The 17262-nt window shown below is 34.5% G+C and overlaps 1 protein-coding gene and 1 long non-coding RNA gene across 6 annotated transcripts in view; one reads left to right on the plus strand and one right to left on the minus strand.

Moving 5' to 3' along the window:
- The window catches only part of ADGRB3 (adhesion G protein-coupled receptor B3), a 721030-nt gene that overhangs the window by 440128 nt on the left and 263640 nt on the right, over positions 1 to 17262 (minus strand). The gene's annotated exons all lie outside the window — the stretch shown is intronic.
- LOC109248198 (uncharacterized) lies at positions 5631 to 9141 on the plus strand. The gene is made up of 2 exons (XR_002071953.2): positions 5631 to 5744; positions 8916 to 9141. It is a non-coding gene; the product is annotated as an uncharacterized LOC109248198 (long non-coding RNA).

Below are 17262 nucleotides of genomic sequence, written 5' to 3' on the forward strand. Positions count from 1 at the left end.
ATTGCAGTTTTTATTTATTTTTTAATGTTTTAGCTGCTATTTTCCAGTTAATTATAATCTCTCTTTAAATCTATGTATTCTATATATTATTCCTTTGTCAGAAGTTTGTATCAGAGTGTATGCTCCCAGCTGGGATACACCTGACTTAACAATTTATTTTAAATGGATATACGGGTTTTTTGATGACTATGAAGTTTGATGAGTCAACGTGGTAAAACAGTTGTGACAAATCCCAATTTAAGCTTTGGTTGCGTTTTTTAAAGCATGGAATTCAGAACTTTTGGACTACTTAGCACTTAGCTGTGGCTGTCATTATTCTAAAAGGAGGAATACTGGGGAGCCTGGGTGGCTCAGTTGGTTAAGCATCCAACTTCAGCTCAGGTTATCATCTCATGGCTGGTGAGTTCGAGCCCCACGTGCGGCTCTGTGCTGAAACCTCAGGGTCTGGAGCCTGCTTTGGATTCTGTCTTCCTCTCTCTTTGCCCTTCCCCTGCCCCTGCTCACATTCTGCCTCTCTCTCTTTCTCTGTCTCTCAAAAATAAATAAACATTAAAAATATTAATAAAAAATAAAAAGAGGAACACTGGTAAAGTAAAATATGTGGAAAGAAGGGTTCTCAGAAGGTGAATGATCTTGGGGCGCCTGGGTGGCTCAGTCGTTTGGGTGGCCGACTTTGGCTCAGGTCATGATCTCGCGGTCCGTGAGTTCGAGCCCCGCGTCGGGCTCTATGCTGATGGCTCAGAGCCTGGAGCCTGTTTCAGATTCTGTGTCTCCCTCTCTCTGACCCTCCCCCGTTCATGCTTTGTCTCTCTCTGTCTCAAAAATAAAAAAAAAATTAAAAAAAAAGTTAAAAAAAAGAAGGTGAATGATCTCAAAAATTATAGTTTAGTGTCAGGCTTATTTCGGAAATAAAATTTTGAGGGCCCAATGATAAGGCACTTCAGAGAATCAGATCTAATAGGAACGCTATGGAAAACTTAAAACAATCAAACTTCAGTATAGACTTACAAGTGTTATAAGTGCCGTACAAATAGATTCTTATTAAATAAAAAAAAAAAAAAAAGCCTGAGAATATTTAGCTTGGATAAAAGAAGAAATGGTACTTTTCTTTGATTATTTGGAAATTTGTCATGTGGCAGAAGAATAATAAATAAATTACTATGTTGCTTATTAAGAACTCAAATCCATAGGAAGGACCTTCTAGCAAGTTGGGATGCATAAAAAGAATGAGTAGCCATACAAAATACTAGACTTTGGATTGCAGGAAATGCTTAAGCAGTGGCTGTGTGACTAATGAATATTGTAGAGATAATTCATACATGGATCTATCCCTGAACCCTAGAGTCTATGATACTTCTCTTTCCCTGAATCCCATATTCTCTCAATTTTCAACTCCTGTCATATCTCCATCCACAGCATGTTCCAAATATGTCAATGTCTTTCTCTCTCTATCCCACCACTCTCCTCCAAACCCCACTACCTCTGGCACTTGGATCATTGCAGAGTCTCCTACGTGTCTACCCCTCCACCCCTCCCATCATTTCCCCTGCTTACAATCCATTCTCCACATAGCAGATAGATCCTTTAAAAGGTAAAACACATCACGTAAATCCTCTTCTTAAAGTCCTTTTATGTGTCCCCAATTCTTAGAATGAAATTCATATTCTTTATCCTTGCTCTTGAAAAGCCCTGTACAATTGGTCACAGCCTACATCTCCAGCATCATCTCATATCCTTCTCCCCATTACTCACTATATGCTAGCCAAACTGGCCTTCTTTTAGTTTCTTAAAAACACATGGCTCATTTTTTCTTTGCGTTAATTGATTTCTTTACCTGGGAAACTCTTCTGATATTTGCATGGCTGACTTATTCTTGTCATCTTTATCTAAGCTAAACTTTTACTTTCTTCAAGAGGCACCACATACAAAGTATGTATATAGTTATTTTCTAAGGCCTGATTTTAATTCTCTGCACAGGATATATCAATATCGGTTTTATTTTTGTTGTTGTTATTTGTTTAATAACAGTATCCATAAACCCACTAAAATGTGACCTTCATAAGAACAGCAGTCCTGGGGTGCTTGGGTGGCTCAGACGGTTAAGCATCCGACTTTGGCTCAGGTCATGATCTCGCAGTCCGTGGGTTCGAGCCCCGCGTCAGGCTCTGTTCTGACAGCTCAGAGCCTGGAGCCTGTTTCAGATTCTGTGTATCCCTCTTTCTCTGACCCTCCCCTGTTCATGCTCTCTCTCTGTCTCAAAAATAAATAAATGTTAAAAAAAAATTAAAAAAAAAAAAAAAAGAACAGCAGTCTTGTCTGTCTTGCCCATCACTGTATATTGTACCTTGTTAAGTGACTGAAAAATGTTTTGGAACGGAGAAAGAGGAAAAAGAGAAAGAAAGGGGAGACATTATTTTTATTAAATGACATCATGTTCTTAATCTTATTCACTGCATTCCTCAGATTAATCTTTCAATTCACAAGCATTTTCCTCGATCATGCCCAAGTTAGTCCCTAAGCAATCTAATGAATTTTTAATTTTAGTGACTGAGTTTTATTTTTGATAATTCTAGTTTTTCCAAATTTATTTTCTTCCATGATGTTCTATATTTATTTTCTTTATTTTTCTTTACTCTTTATTATTATTTATTATTTCTATTCTTTTTAAAAATCACTTTAAACATATCTTTTACGATTTACTTAAAGATTATTTTTTTCCCTAGCTCTTAGTGTGCTCCTTGTGTTGTGTACACAGATTCTCTTCCATAGTCTTTGTTTTCTCCGATAGTTCATTTTGTTTTATTTTATTTCATCTTATTTCTATGGAGGGTTCATCTTGCATAGTACTTTCCCCGCTGTGAAACTGCTATCAGGCCTCAGTGTAAAAATGCCCTTCCATAGCAGTAACTTTCTGGGTTTTTGGTTGCTACATCAAAAATATATAAATGTATAAATTCATACCTTACCCTCACGTGGTATATGCTAGTATTTGTTTCTGTTTTTGGGGGGGGGGTGGTGGGGAGGATTCATTTTTACCTTCTGAATGAAGGCAAGCTTCCTTTCCACTGCTTCCCAGAGCCATTGAGAGAAATTTCCCTACAACTCCTTTTAAACAAAGGGTAGTCTTTGAGGCTCCGGGCTTTGTGTAGTTGGATTGATTTAGTTCCCCAAACCTACACAGGCCAAGGACACTCTCCTCTCTATGAAGTAGCACTGAAATCCTAATTCTTAGCCATTTAGAACTCATAACTGTGCAAAATAGTTAACATCCCACAGCTCACCCTTAATATTTTGTCTTTTATCTTTTATCATTGCAGATGTCTTTTATGGACACCTATACATTTCTCTTTCTTTTAGTTTGGTTTATTTTTCTGTCTTGACATTTTATCCAGACTTTTCATGAGTTTTTAGCAGATCTGAGATCCATTCATATCAGCTCATTCTGTCATGTTGCTAAAATTCTTTCCAATGAGTTAGACACTATAATTAGGTGCTATCTTTCTTATGAGTTAGGTTCTATTATTAGACCCATTTTGGATACACAAAGTATGAGGTTTTAAGAGGTTGTGGCATTTGTCCATCATTTTACAGCTAAGATGTGTTGGGTCTGGGACTCAAAAAAATCACATCTAATTGTTGCTTAAACCATTTTCTCACATGTAAGGCCATATAGTTAATAGGACCACGAGAATCTTTTTCAACTTTAAAATTAATTTTATCTCCTTGCACTTTGCATGGTTTACTTCCCTAAATTGGAATATGTGGTTTTATGGTGTTAACCATGGTAGAATATAGAATCAGACTAACACATGCTCAGAGTTTTTATAATCTCAGCTGCGAGTCCCTTCCAACTGCTTTGTAGGTTTTCCTTGATACTCCATGGGAAGAAAAATATCCTAAATTAAGAGCCTCACAATGCAAATTGATATTAAGATGCTCTAAAAAAGAGCAAAATCTTACAGTGTCATTAAATGAGGTTGGATATAATGGAAATACGTTAATGGTGAGTAATGTATCACACTGCTTCTTCCCTGATGTTTTCACTCTCGGCAACAGATGTCTTTTTAATTTTGCTTCTACTAAAATTTCCTTTATTGAGCATAAATAAGAAGATGCATTTATATTTTGAATGAAGGATTTAAAAATGTGAGTACCAGGCCACATTAGATTCACTCTGGAGGACATTTATATATTCAATCCTTAAGAGAAATTTATATATTCAATCCTTAAGTTACTGAAACTGAAAAGGCATGAATTTTCATGTCCTCTATAGACTGTAAAGGTTTTCTGAGTCTAATTCTAATAAAAGGATAAAATTCTCACAACAGTACTCAATTCTTCTCAGTAAATGGCTGAGAAAGAACTGAACTACTTTACCAGACAAGCAATCTGTTAATTACTCATAAAGGTCACAACTGAATCACACAAGGATTTAATTTGTCTGTGTAACAGTGCTCTATGTTTTCCTCAAACCCTATGATTTCAGAGAACCAGAATTTCCCACTACCTCAAAACACTAGGTTGACCTCAAAAACAAGCCTGGAAAAAATATCCTTGCAAACATTAAAAAATGAAACACGAACAACTACCAAATGATGTTTGACATTTAAGAATGACCTTTGTGTAGCAAATAAAGTCATCTTCCAAAAAGCCAACGTTCAAACTTTCCCAGAAATAATTTGCAAATGAAAAGAGATCACCAGCTAAAAAAAGTAATTACTAGCCATAAACCTTTCCTTTTTTGCAAACACCATTGAAATTAGTGAAGTTAAATGTCCAGATTAAGTAGAAATGCTCCATCAGTTCTCTCATAACTTTTTTGACATTGCTGAATCAGTTTTGATAACTCTAATGAATGAACATTTTAAGTTTTAAATCTCCTTCTCTTGCAGCCTCCCTTATGGATGGAGAGATCCTATGTTAGCATCCACAGTGTCTCACTATATTTAGTGACTTAGACATCTAAACAAAGACAGGTTTGCTGTCTCTTGACCCCAGGTTTTGCCTTCCAAATCTCACACTGATTCTATAAAAAACAATCTCCAGGCTTTAAGCAGAAGATTACATGGAAAAGCATTTAAATCCCACCCTGAGACCAGCCAGTAAGTGATATGAACAAATACATTAACAGAATTAACATAAAGTGATCTTATGAACTTCAACTCAGAATCTCATGTGTGTCAATAAATCCTTTCTTTTGTGCTTAAGTGAGGATACCAACATTTCTTCAGCACCTACTGTGTCACTACCCTTTGGTAGAAGAAATTCACTACCTCATTTATTTATGTGTGAAATAAAAATTCTTACTTCATCATCCTATGGATAGGTGAGGAAATGAAGGATAATGTAAAAACATACAGTTACACTAGAAATAAAAAAGCTGAAATTGAAAATTAGGTATGTCTGTGTTCAAAGCCAATGTTCTCTCTTTTACAATACTAAAAGTAAATGCACAAAGGTAGGGTATCCTTCACCCATATAAAAGTAATTCAAGCTCATTACAGAAAAAAATATGTGTATCCTTACTCCACTACCAAAAAATTCTTACTACCAGTGTTTTCTGTTTTAGACTCATTTGGGGGGAGTGGCATATGTCATAATATGTTATGATGCCCCCTTGAGAACTTGTGCCACGAGTTAACTAGTGCAAAGATTTCACTGTTGAGGACAAATTTACTGAATTAAAATCTCCAATGTCTCCTAGCGACAGAAAGGCAACTTTGACCATTGAGAGTCATCCCAAGGTAAGAATATTGACAATTTTTTTTTCCAAAAGAAGAAAAAGAGGAGGTTCTTAGGGAATCACTGGTAAATTTAGGGGAAAATAAAACATTTCCTGATCGGACATTCATTTAAATCACCAGGCTTGCTTGCTAGTTCAGGTGCTGTCAGATAAAGAGGAGAGAGCAGCAGTGGGAAATGCTTTTATGAGCCCATGTCAACTGCAAATACAGGAGTGGATTAGTATCTGCAGCTAAGGAAAGGGGATAAGGATTTGGAAACCTTCAGGATTTAAAGATAAAGAGATTTCGAAGCAACAGAAATGTTACACTCTGTCATCAATCAACAAGTCACAAATGGAATTACTTATGAAAAGTTTATGGCTCTGCTTTGAGTTGAAGGTGAGAGTGAAACTTCTTAATGGAAATGTTAGCAGACAGGCTGAGAAAGTGGATATGAGGACACAGTTTTACCGACTTTTTGCTGTAATAGGAATTTAGGTGAGGTTTACAAGGTAAATGAGGACCATGAGCTGCTTTTGGAGAAAGCCCACAAATTGGGGTGGGAAGAGGAAAGCAGAACTTTGAAGTAAGATGAAGAGAAACAAAGTAGCCAGAAAAACTAGGAGTATTTCGGGAGAGTGTTTCATCAGAGAAATCCAGCTGAAAACATTCAATGAATAGAGGGAATGCTTTTGGGGATTCAGGTCAGGAGATTTGGAGATTAGGTAGTCATTGCTGACCCACAAGAAACAAATAATTTCCAAAAAGATAAAAATAAAGTAAATTGATTAGAAACAGAAAAGGCTTAGAATTGATCATTGATTGGTAAATCCAATACATGTGTCTGTTTGAGACTCTACCAAACCCAATGAGGAAATAAAAATACATGTAAAATTCAAAGGACAATAAATAACTACATAATTCATTGATTTAATATTAAAGAGAATAGTATTTTATTTACAAATATTATTAGGATTTATTTGAAATTAATAATTTTCAGAAAAAAATAATAATTTAAGAAGCAGGAGAAATTTGGTTGTCCAATAGACCAAGAACACAAAAAAAGTTGTTTAAGAACAATATGCAAATAAGGACCATATTCATATACATTGGGGTGAGGTTTACTCTTAAACTTTTATAACTAACTTATTTTCTGATACATACAAAATGTTCTAGGACTTGAAAATGATGAAAATCTATCTAATTTGTTTTATAAAATTGGGAAAACCCAGGGATAGCAAAATAATGACAAAAATGGTTACAATTAAAAACCATGAAGCAAAACAATTTATATGACAATCCTAAATAAAATACTAACAATATGACAATCCTAAATAAAAATTAATAGTGCATGAAAGGAAAAAAGTATCTCTCACAACTAAGTAGGGTATTTGAGGAGTTAAATATGTATTAATATCAGGAAGTTTTTGAGAAAAATACATTTTAATAGAACAGGAGAAGCATTAAATTTGCCAACTTTTCCTAATTAAAATTATTTTAAAACTAGTAATCCTTAATATAATTAGGAAAAACAAGTCTCTATCAATAGTCTTATCATACTTGGTAATGAAACTCTACAGACATCCTCATAAGTAAAAGTACAAAACAAGGATGCTCATAAAAACAATAATTATTTCATACTGGTTTGGAAGTAGATTCAATACAGTTAGACCCAAAGCATTTATACAACAGACGATAATGGGAAAAGAAACAAATTGTCCGTATTTGTAGACAACAGAATTATTTAGCTAGAAAGACCAATTTTATAACTGGTGGAATTAATAAGAGTTCATTATGCCTGAATATGTGATAAAAAGTACTTACATTAATGGTTTGTGACATCAACAGTAAATTATAATTTTTAAAAGCATACTAAAAACAAAGTGTGAAACAAACAATTTAACACTAAATATTCAAAAGCCATTTGAAGCAAAACTACAAATCTTAATCAGAATTATTGAATATGTCAGACACTGTGCCTAGTGCTTCAAATTATTATCTTATTTACTTAATTATCCTTTGTTTACTTTTTATGTTCCTTTGAAGTTTAGAAAGATGAAAAACTTGCCTAATGTCTCACAGTGAAGTGGCAGGAAGAGGACGAACGGAGTGAAGGAAAGAGGAAGGAAAAAGAGATGGAGAGAAAGAGATGGTGATAACACAGGCAAATACTCACACAGATGTGATAGGCTTTACTGTGAGAGATGTACTGTATGTAGTACAAGATTTCGCGTATCACAAACATCATAAATATAATCTAAGATTGAAAAAGAACAGAAGATATTTATGGCAATGTTACCTGTGCACACAATTAACAGACCAAAAAAATGATAACTAGTAAGCAGACTCATTCTCACTTTAAATTGAGAGGGAAGAAAGATTGACATTCATAATAGTCCTAACACTGCTGAAGTGATAGAAATCACAACTAGCAACCCAAATAAGATGAACTACAATGAGAATAATTATTTTAATCTAGATTAGCAAGAGTTAAAAGTTAGACAATACTTTTGAGAGCATAATGAAATGAGTGCTCAAAGAATGCTATTGGAATCTAAACTATCTCAAAACTTTGCTTTTAGCATTTTGGCAACTTTTACTAGGAACTTTACAATTGTCAATATCCTTTGACTTGGCAATTCTTTCCTGAATATATCTGATTAAAGATAGTAGAGACGTGATCAAACATGTATGACCAAATGTTTATTACAGAGTCACCTGTAATAACAATTAAAAATTAAAGAACTAGTAACTAATGAAATTAATGCAACACTTGAAAACCATTTTCAAAGAAATCTTAATGGCAAAGGCAAATATTCTTGCCACATTTAGAAGCACAATAAAAGAAGAAAAAACTAAAAAGAAAAAAACACAGGCCCACAGTATTTATTTTTGTGAGATTATAGATAATTTTTGTGTGTCTTTATAATTCATTGTCTTTTGTAGGTTACCTACAATGATTATGTAATATTTCTAAAAATCAGGAAGGGAGCATTTTAAAAAAATGGTGTTTAGCAGTTTCTCTAAAATATACGGAGGGAAACTAAATTCATGTATTTAAGGAGACCGTGGTCAAGTTCATTCATTCTGTAGCTGAAAAGAAAGGAGTAAATTGGGACAATAGCCAGAGGGAAGACTAGAGTTTGAATATTTGGGAAACTTTTTAACCTAATTTGCAAAACTCATTTACAGTTTGAAGACAATCAAAGAACTGCTGTGAAGCAAGGAGACATGGGGGTGATCACGATTTCTGCTCAGTGCTGTGGAATGATGAGGTTGAAGATGGAGGTCATGGACCAGCCTGCAGCAGGTAGTCTCTGAAGTGGGACACCTGTAATTGTCTGCTTGGCCAACCAAGCAGAAAGGGAAGCCTGCTAGAGTTCTCAATGCCATTGTGATTAAAAGAGATCACAGCCTATTTTGCTGCAAAATACATCTATTCACAAGTAGCCTTATAGTTTTAGTCTACAATACAGAGTGTTTTTGCTCAATTCTTATGGACAGGAAATGGAGAGATGTCATATAGTGAGGAACAGGGTTAACTTATTAATTACTCTTAAAGCTACAATCTCAGAACAGGCTTTGTGGAGTTCACTTGAGCTGGAGAAAGGATAAGAGTAGCATTAACAAAGTAAATCCAAAGACTAACTACAAAACACTTGTATATGTATCCTAAATGTTTGGTTTTTTTATCTTTAGGAATAGAGTTCTAATAAACCACAACAATATTTTGGACCTATTTGGGACTATTAATAGATATAATTCTTGCATAATGACACTACACATTGGCCAGATAATATAAAATATGAGAGACAGTCTCAATGACCTAAACATTCATTTTCTTCATTATGATGGCATTAATATGAGGTGTCTCATATTGGTGGTCTAAAAACAGTGGTCCTATCCATCTTTATAAATGGAGTAAAATTCAGTTCCCATGTAACATCATCAGTTTTATAAACATGTCTCACTTTAAATTGAGAGGGAAGAAAGATTGACATTCATAATAGTCCTAACACTGCTGAAGTGATAGAAATCACAATAAAACTTCATTAGGTTAGGTGTTTGGAGAAGGAATGACATTGGGGATTAGTTTCAGTATTTTAAACAGGGAGAGATGTGAAAAACAGGATGTCAAAACAGAGGGTCTCTGGATGTCCATGGTTGAAAGTATTTCCAAGGAAACACCTTAAATGTTTATCAATAAGCAAGAACTAAATAAACTAGGATACAGACAAAATACACAATATTTTGCAAGAAATAAAGTAAGAAGCAGATTTATGTTCAGCAGTATTTATTGGCTTGGAAGGAACTCGAAGGCACACTGTCACGTGAATAAAGTGTCAGATAACTTACAGTGGATTCCAGTTATTCAGATCTTCATTTAAAAGTGTGTGTGTGTGTGGGGGGGGGTGGGTGTGTTTGTGTCTGTAGGTCTGTGTGGATGCACACACAGAGAAATGTCTCGGAAGAATCATATCAACCAACTGTTAATATCAGCTATCTCTTTGTAGGAGAGCGTGATGGGGGAAGTAGAAAAGTATGTACTCTTGTACTCTTTTGGGGTTTTTACAATGAACGTGGGTGTATTCATGTATCATCTAGGTTAATAAAAATTTAAAAATTGGCACTGAACAGTTTTTGTAAAAGTCAATGGATTACAAAAAAAAAAAAATCAGCCAAGTACAGGAAAATTCAGGAAGGTCCTAATCCTTCTAAGTCTAAGTAAATATCATAGAAGACTCTGTCTCTTACAGGCAGTTGTAAACGAGGTGGCTGTGGTTTTGCTAGCACCTACAGTAAGCTGATTATTTAAAAGATGAATATTAGGAAACTATGACCAACAGAGGGATTCTCATAGTAAGAGACCACTGTGAAAATTCACTCTTCACCTGCACAACACTCCCCTGGCTTTGGGAATGATGTGGCTATTTCTTTTGAGTCTGAATTTCTGAAAATTTCTGGTATATGGGGAAAAGTAGTGGGCAATACTTTTGATTAGTGATTCATAATGAAAAAGGCAAACAATCTCCAGGCTACTGAAGAGATGACATGCTGTTTCTTGCTTAATGAAAGATAAATTAAAGTCATTTGACACTGCCATATGTTAACAATCATTTCCCAAGCAGAAAAAAAACATTACTACAGATGGTTTGGTTTAGTGTCCTCGAAAGGTGGCAAGGAACAAACCCACTTTCTGTTAGTACATTTTTTGGTGGGATAATAGACATGGTCTTCAGTGGATAAAATAATAAAATATGTATGGCTGTACCTGCCATTTTGAATAAGAGCTGGCAGTATGAATAATGCCTAATTATGTGTAGGCTGGTGTCAGAATATAGATAAGAAAACACATGGTACAAAACTGTGGATTCTATACACACCAGAATGATGTTACTAGAAACCTAATGCCATGAATGATAAAAGATTTGCAGTGAGTCATCCATACTGAGTCATGCATATTTTAAAACACTTCCTAACATGAATTTATATATTATAAATAATGTTTCTTACAGATAAAAAGTAAAAAAATTAACACAAACATTACCAATATAGTACAATTTCTCTCATTTAAAATATGTAAAATATCTTTAACAATATTAACCATTTTTTGAAAAACAAAACCCTTAACCCTTAACCATAATATTACTAATCTAACTTGACATATTGTTTTGACTTTTTTTTCCAATTTTTTTATTTTTATTTTTTAATATATGAAATTTACTGTCAAACTGGTTTCCATACAACACCCAGTGCTCATCCCAAAAGGTGCCCTCCTCAATACCCATCACCCACCCTCCCCTCCCTCCCACCCCTCATCAACCCTCAGTTTGTTCTCTGACTTTTTTTTTTTTTATGTAGGCTCTATGCCCAATGTGGGGCTTGAACTCATGACAGTGAGATTAAGAATATCTTGCTCTACCTACTGAGCCAGTCAAGTGTCCCTTGTTTTGCTTTTGTGACTTCCTTTCCAAGCTTTGTCCTTACATATATTTGGATAATTTTGTTTTCTGATTTTCTGTTTAAGATCATTTTATAAGTCTTCCATTATACTATGCAGTGTACATGATTATTTAAGTATGTTTTTTTTTTTAAACTTGTACTTAAATGTATTAATTTGTTGCTCAATTGCTTGGCATTTAAGTTGTTAAAATTTCACAGCGGTATTATAAGTCATGATAAAAAGAATATTTTTAAAATATATTTCTATCTTTTCAAAATCTTTATTGTAACATGAACATTTAACATGAGATCTAAACATGAGATCTACAGTTTTAACAAATTTTTATTTACTTGGAGTGTCAAACAGCACCTAAAATGACTCTCAATAACCTCCACCTCATGGCATTCACACCCCTGTGTAGTCCCTTAGATTTATGCCTCCAAATAGACTATGGTAGATGTAGAGGGATGTCACTTCCAAGACTGGGATAGAAAAAGGCTATGGATTCTTCTACTGAGTGTGCACTCACATTCTCATGGATCACTTGCTCTGGAGGAAGCCAGCCACCATTTCCTGAGGGTCTATGGAGAGGCCCGTTCTGACCACCAGAAACAGTGACATAATAAATGTTTGTTATTTGAGCCTGGGTGGCTCAGTCAGGTAAGTATCTCACTTCAACCCATGTCATGATCTCATGGTTCTTAAGTTTGAGCCCCACATCAGGCTCTATGCTGACAGCTCAGAGCCTGGAGCTTGCTTTGTATTCTGTATCTCCCTCTCTCACTCTTCCTCCCCGGCTTGCACTCTGTCTCTATCTCTCTCAAAAATAAAGATTAAAAAAATTAAAAAAAAAATGTTTGTTATTTTAAGCTGCTAAGTTTTAGGGTAATTTGTTATCCAGAAATAGATAACTAATACAGACTTGGGGCATGTAGGATGCATAAACTAATAATTCCATGAGCATGGTAAAAACAACATACTCTATTTACTGGGGAATAAATTCCTATGTTAGAAGTGATGTTCTTTATAGTGGATTAGACATTGTATAAACCCACAGATGATAGTTTTGGCAGAACCACTGTAGGGAAGGAAGGGAAATTCATATCCAGAATAAGTATCTATTTTAGTTAGAATAAGTACTGTCCTTTCCATAATGGAAGTAGTCCAATTGGTTCAATCTCTTAGAGAATAATGGCACATCATAGACACAGTGTTAGGCTCTATTGCTAGTAGACTGGACATTCAGCATTGGAAGTAGCCAGATTGTTGTCTATGAGTTAGAAGTCCATTTACTGAGCCCATGCATAACCTCTATCCTTGTCACCATGGTCACTTTGTTCATGAGCCCATTAGGCAATGATAGGAGTGGCTGGTGGGGGAAAGAAACTGACTGAATCCCATAGAATGAGTCATCCTATCTTGTTTATTAAAATCCTTCACTGTTGAAGTCACCCTTTAGTGAGTATTCAAATGAGATACAAATACAATAAAACCTTGGTTTGCAAGCATAATTCATTCCAGAAACATGCTCGTAATCCAAAGCACTTGTATATCAAAGTGAATTTCAAGAACACTGACTCATTTGTGATCATGTGACACAAGTCCGGCATCAGGTACTATTCGTACTGCAAGACATCACTCTCTTATCAACTTAAAATGTATTAGAAATGTTTGCTCATCTTGCATAACACTCGCAGAACAAGTTACTCATGATCCAAGGTTTTACTGTATCTTCAAACTAGTTGCCTATCTGGAGAAGTCTATCCAAATATGTCTTATGCAGACCCTCTTTTGACCAATTTTCCCATCATGTCTTTCCCAAGTCCCTGACAATCTAGCCAAACATTTAGACACAAGCAATGAAACTCTGTAAACTTGCACTTCTGGTTATGTAGGGATAAGAAATACACTTAAGACAATTCTCAAAAACTGGATAATAAGATAAAAATTATTATTATTATTATGACTTTTAGTTATTATTTTCACACTGCTATTTAATTTTTTCACTGGTACCAATAATATGTGAGTACATTTACTTCACTGCCATCTTATTAATTATATACATTTTTAAATTTATATATATATATATACACATAAAACACATGATATATATATCATATATATAATAACACATGAAATATATATATTTCATATGTATTTCAAATATAACATACACACACACACACACACATATATATACACACACACACACACACACACACATATATATATATATATATATATATATATATATATATATACATATGTTATTCTTAGTTATCTGTTGAACTCTTGATTTTAAAATATTAATTCAGGGCTCCTGGGTGGCTCAGTCAGTTAAGCATCTGACATCAGCTCAGGTCATGATCTCATGGCTGGAGGTTCAAGCCCCATTACGGGCTCTGTGCTGACAGCTCAGAGCCAGGAGCCTGCTTCAGATTCTGTCTCAGTCTCTCTCTGCCCCTCCCTATCTTTCTCAAATATAAATAAACATTTAAAAACATTTAAAATATTATTTCATTGGACTTCTTTATATCTATATATCTATATATCTATATATCTATATCTATATCTATCTATATACATAGATATAGATATAGATATATACATTTTTTTTAAGTTTTAATTGTGTTATATAATGTTTCCCATTGTTTAGGCAAAGGTTTAAAAGACATTTATATACTAAAATTTATAAATATTTTTTCTTTCTGACACATTAAACCTTAGAAAAATACTTAGCTGAGTCATATTTAGTCTTATTATTGCTATATTTATTTTTTTATATTTAAACTTGTATTCAATTTAGCCTACAGTTTGGTATATAAATATCATCATAATTATATAAGAATGGCAGAAGCTTTAACTAAGGAATAGTTTCATCTGTCACAATTCTTTTTCAAAAAGTTTTTAATATCAAGTTGTAGGTAGGTGTGCACTAGTTTTTAAAAAATAAACTTTTTATTTTAGCCTTGGATTTACAGAAAAGTTGGACAATTAGCACTTAGAGTTTCCACATATCCCACACTCAGTTTCCTAAGCTGGACGATTTCATACACCATACACAAAAATAATCTCAAAATGTATTAAAGACCTAAATGTGAGACCTGAAAGCATAAAAATCCTGGAAGAGAACACAGTCAGTAATTTTTCGAAATTGGCTGTAGCAACATCTTTCTAGATACATCTCTTGAGGCAAGAGAAACAAAAGCAAAAATAAACTATACGGACTACATCAAGATAAACAGCTTCTGCACAGCAAAGGAAACAACAACAAAACTGAAAGACAACTTACTGAATAGGAGAAGATATTTGCAAATGACATAGCTGATAAAGGGTCAGTATCCAAAATATATAAAGAACGTATACAACTCAACACCTAAAAAACAAATAATCCAATTAAAAATGGGCAGAAGACATGAACAGACATTTCTCCAAAGAAGACATACAGATGGCCAACAGACACATGAAAAGATGTTTAACAACACTTATCATCAGGGAAATACAAATCAAAGCTACAATGAGATATCACCTCACAACTGTCAAAATGGCTAAAATCAAAAACACAAGAAACAACAAGTGTTGGCAAAGATGTAGAGAAAAAGGAACCCTCGTATACTGCTGACAGGAATGCAAACTGTTGCAGTCACTGTGGAAAACGGTATGGAGGTTCCTCAAAATACTAAAAATAGAACTATCCTATTATCCAGTAATCACACTACTGGGTATTTACCCAAAGAATATAAAAACACTGATTTGAAAGTACATATGTGTCCCTGTGTCTATTGCAGCATTATTTACAATAGCCAAATTATGGAAGCAGCCCAAGGGTCCATCAATAGATGAATGGATAAAGGAGTGATGGATATATGGAATATTATTCAGCCATAAAAAAGAATGAAATCCTTCATTTGCAACAACATGGATGGAGCTTGAGAGTATGATGCTAAGCGAAATAAGTCCATCAAAGAAAGACAAATACCATATGATTTCACTCATGTGGGAATTTAAGTAACAAAACAAAGAAGAGAGAGAGAGAGAGAGAGAGAGAGAGAGAAACCAGAAACAGAATCTGAGAACAAACTGATGGTTACCAGAGGAGAGGTGGTTAAAGGGATAGGTGAAATAGGTGATGGGGATTAAAGAATACACTTACTATGATAAGCACTGAGTAATTATAGAATTGTTGTATCATTATATTGTACAAATATAACATTGTATAAAACAATGTATATACCACTGAATGCTAACTATACTGGAATTAAAATGAAAAACCTAAATTTTTTTTTTCAATTTACTATGCTACATTTGTCACCACTAATGAACCAATGCTGTTACATTATTAGTAGCCAAAGTCCATATCTTTCAGATTTCCTTAGATTTTAATGTCTTTTTCTGTTCTAGAATCCCAGCCAGGATACCACCTTAGATTTAGTCACCATGTCTCCTAAGGCTCCTCTTGGCTGTAATAGTTTGTAAGAATTTCCTTTTTGATGAGATTAACAGTTGTGAAGAGTAGTGGTTAGGTCTTTTGTAGAATGTCCCTCAGTTGGAGTTTACCTGCTATTTTCTTTATTATTAGACTGGAGTTGTGGAATTTGAGGAGGAAGGTCACAGAGGTAAAAAGCCTTTCTCATCACATCATATCAAGGGTAGATGTTACCAACTTGTTGTTGTTGACCTTGATCACCTGTCTGAGGTAGTGTTTCACTGGTTTCTCCACAGTAAGGTTATGCTTTCCCCTGTCCATGGTGTATTCTTTGGCAGGAACTCATTATGTACAGTCTGCATCTAAGAGGTGAGGAGTCATGCTCTATTTCCACTTTTAAAACAGTGCCAGAAATAACTTCTGTCTGAAAGCAAATACTCTGCAGTTTTGCTACAATGTATTTCTTTACATTTCTTGCAGTAGACCTATTAAATCTGAAGTGTTGTTTCACAATAAAATTATCTCCATCTCTTCTTTCTGCAATCCTTTTCCCAGGATATAACCACCCTCCCACTAGCTCCACACACCAATTTAGATCAATTGGTTGGCTTATGGCTAAAGGTGTCTTAGCATAGGTAAAGCAGGGCTAAGATTAAAGTCTAATACTTCAATAAAACTGGGGGGGAAAAATCTAAGGCTGATCTTGTAACATAAAAGAGCTTCCTGGAGTGGTTGTTGGGTGTGGCCAGGAGACCAAGAGATTTACTGATTTTCAGATAACAGAATTAGTGTTTTGCTTTGTTTGTTTACAGCTATAGGTTCTGATTCCATAAATCAAGTGTTAGAAACCAGTTTCCTTAGCAAGAATGTTATTGAGGGTGACAAGAACCAAGGTGCCTAGCCAATAGACAGGAATTTTTATGTTTGATGATAAAATTGGATGAGGTGACAATTTTAAATATCACTTCCCTTTAAAATTCTTAAATCCCCATCTCCATCCTGATTCCTCTTAAATGAATTTCTCCTTTCCCACATACTTTGTGTTTGCTATGCAAGAAACAGGGTTGTGTCTATGAAACTCACACACCTATGAGATTTTATCTTTGCAAGTATGATTAATTAAGGCAGTAAGGTAATAGTTTGGAGAAGTTATAGTCAATTAAAAAGAG

Source organism: Panthera pardus, unplaced genomic scaffold (assembly GCF_024362965.1).
Source record: "Panthera pardus isolate Hobbes unplaced genomic scaffold, ASM2436296v1 HiC_scaffold_17, whole genome shotgun sequence".
NCBI classification, from domain to species: Eukaryota; Metazoa; Chordata; class Mammalia; order Carnivora; family Felidae; genus Panthera; species Panthera pardus.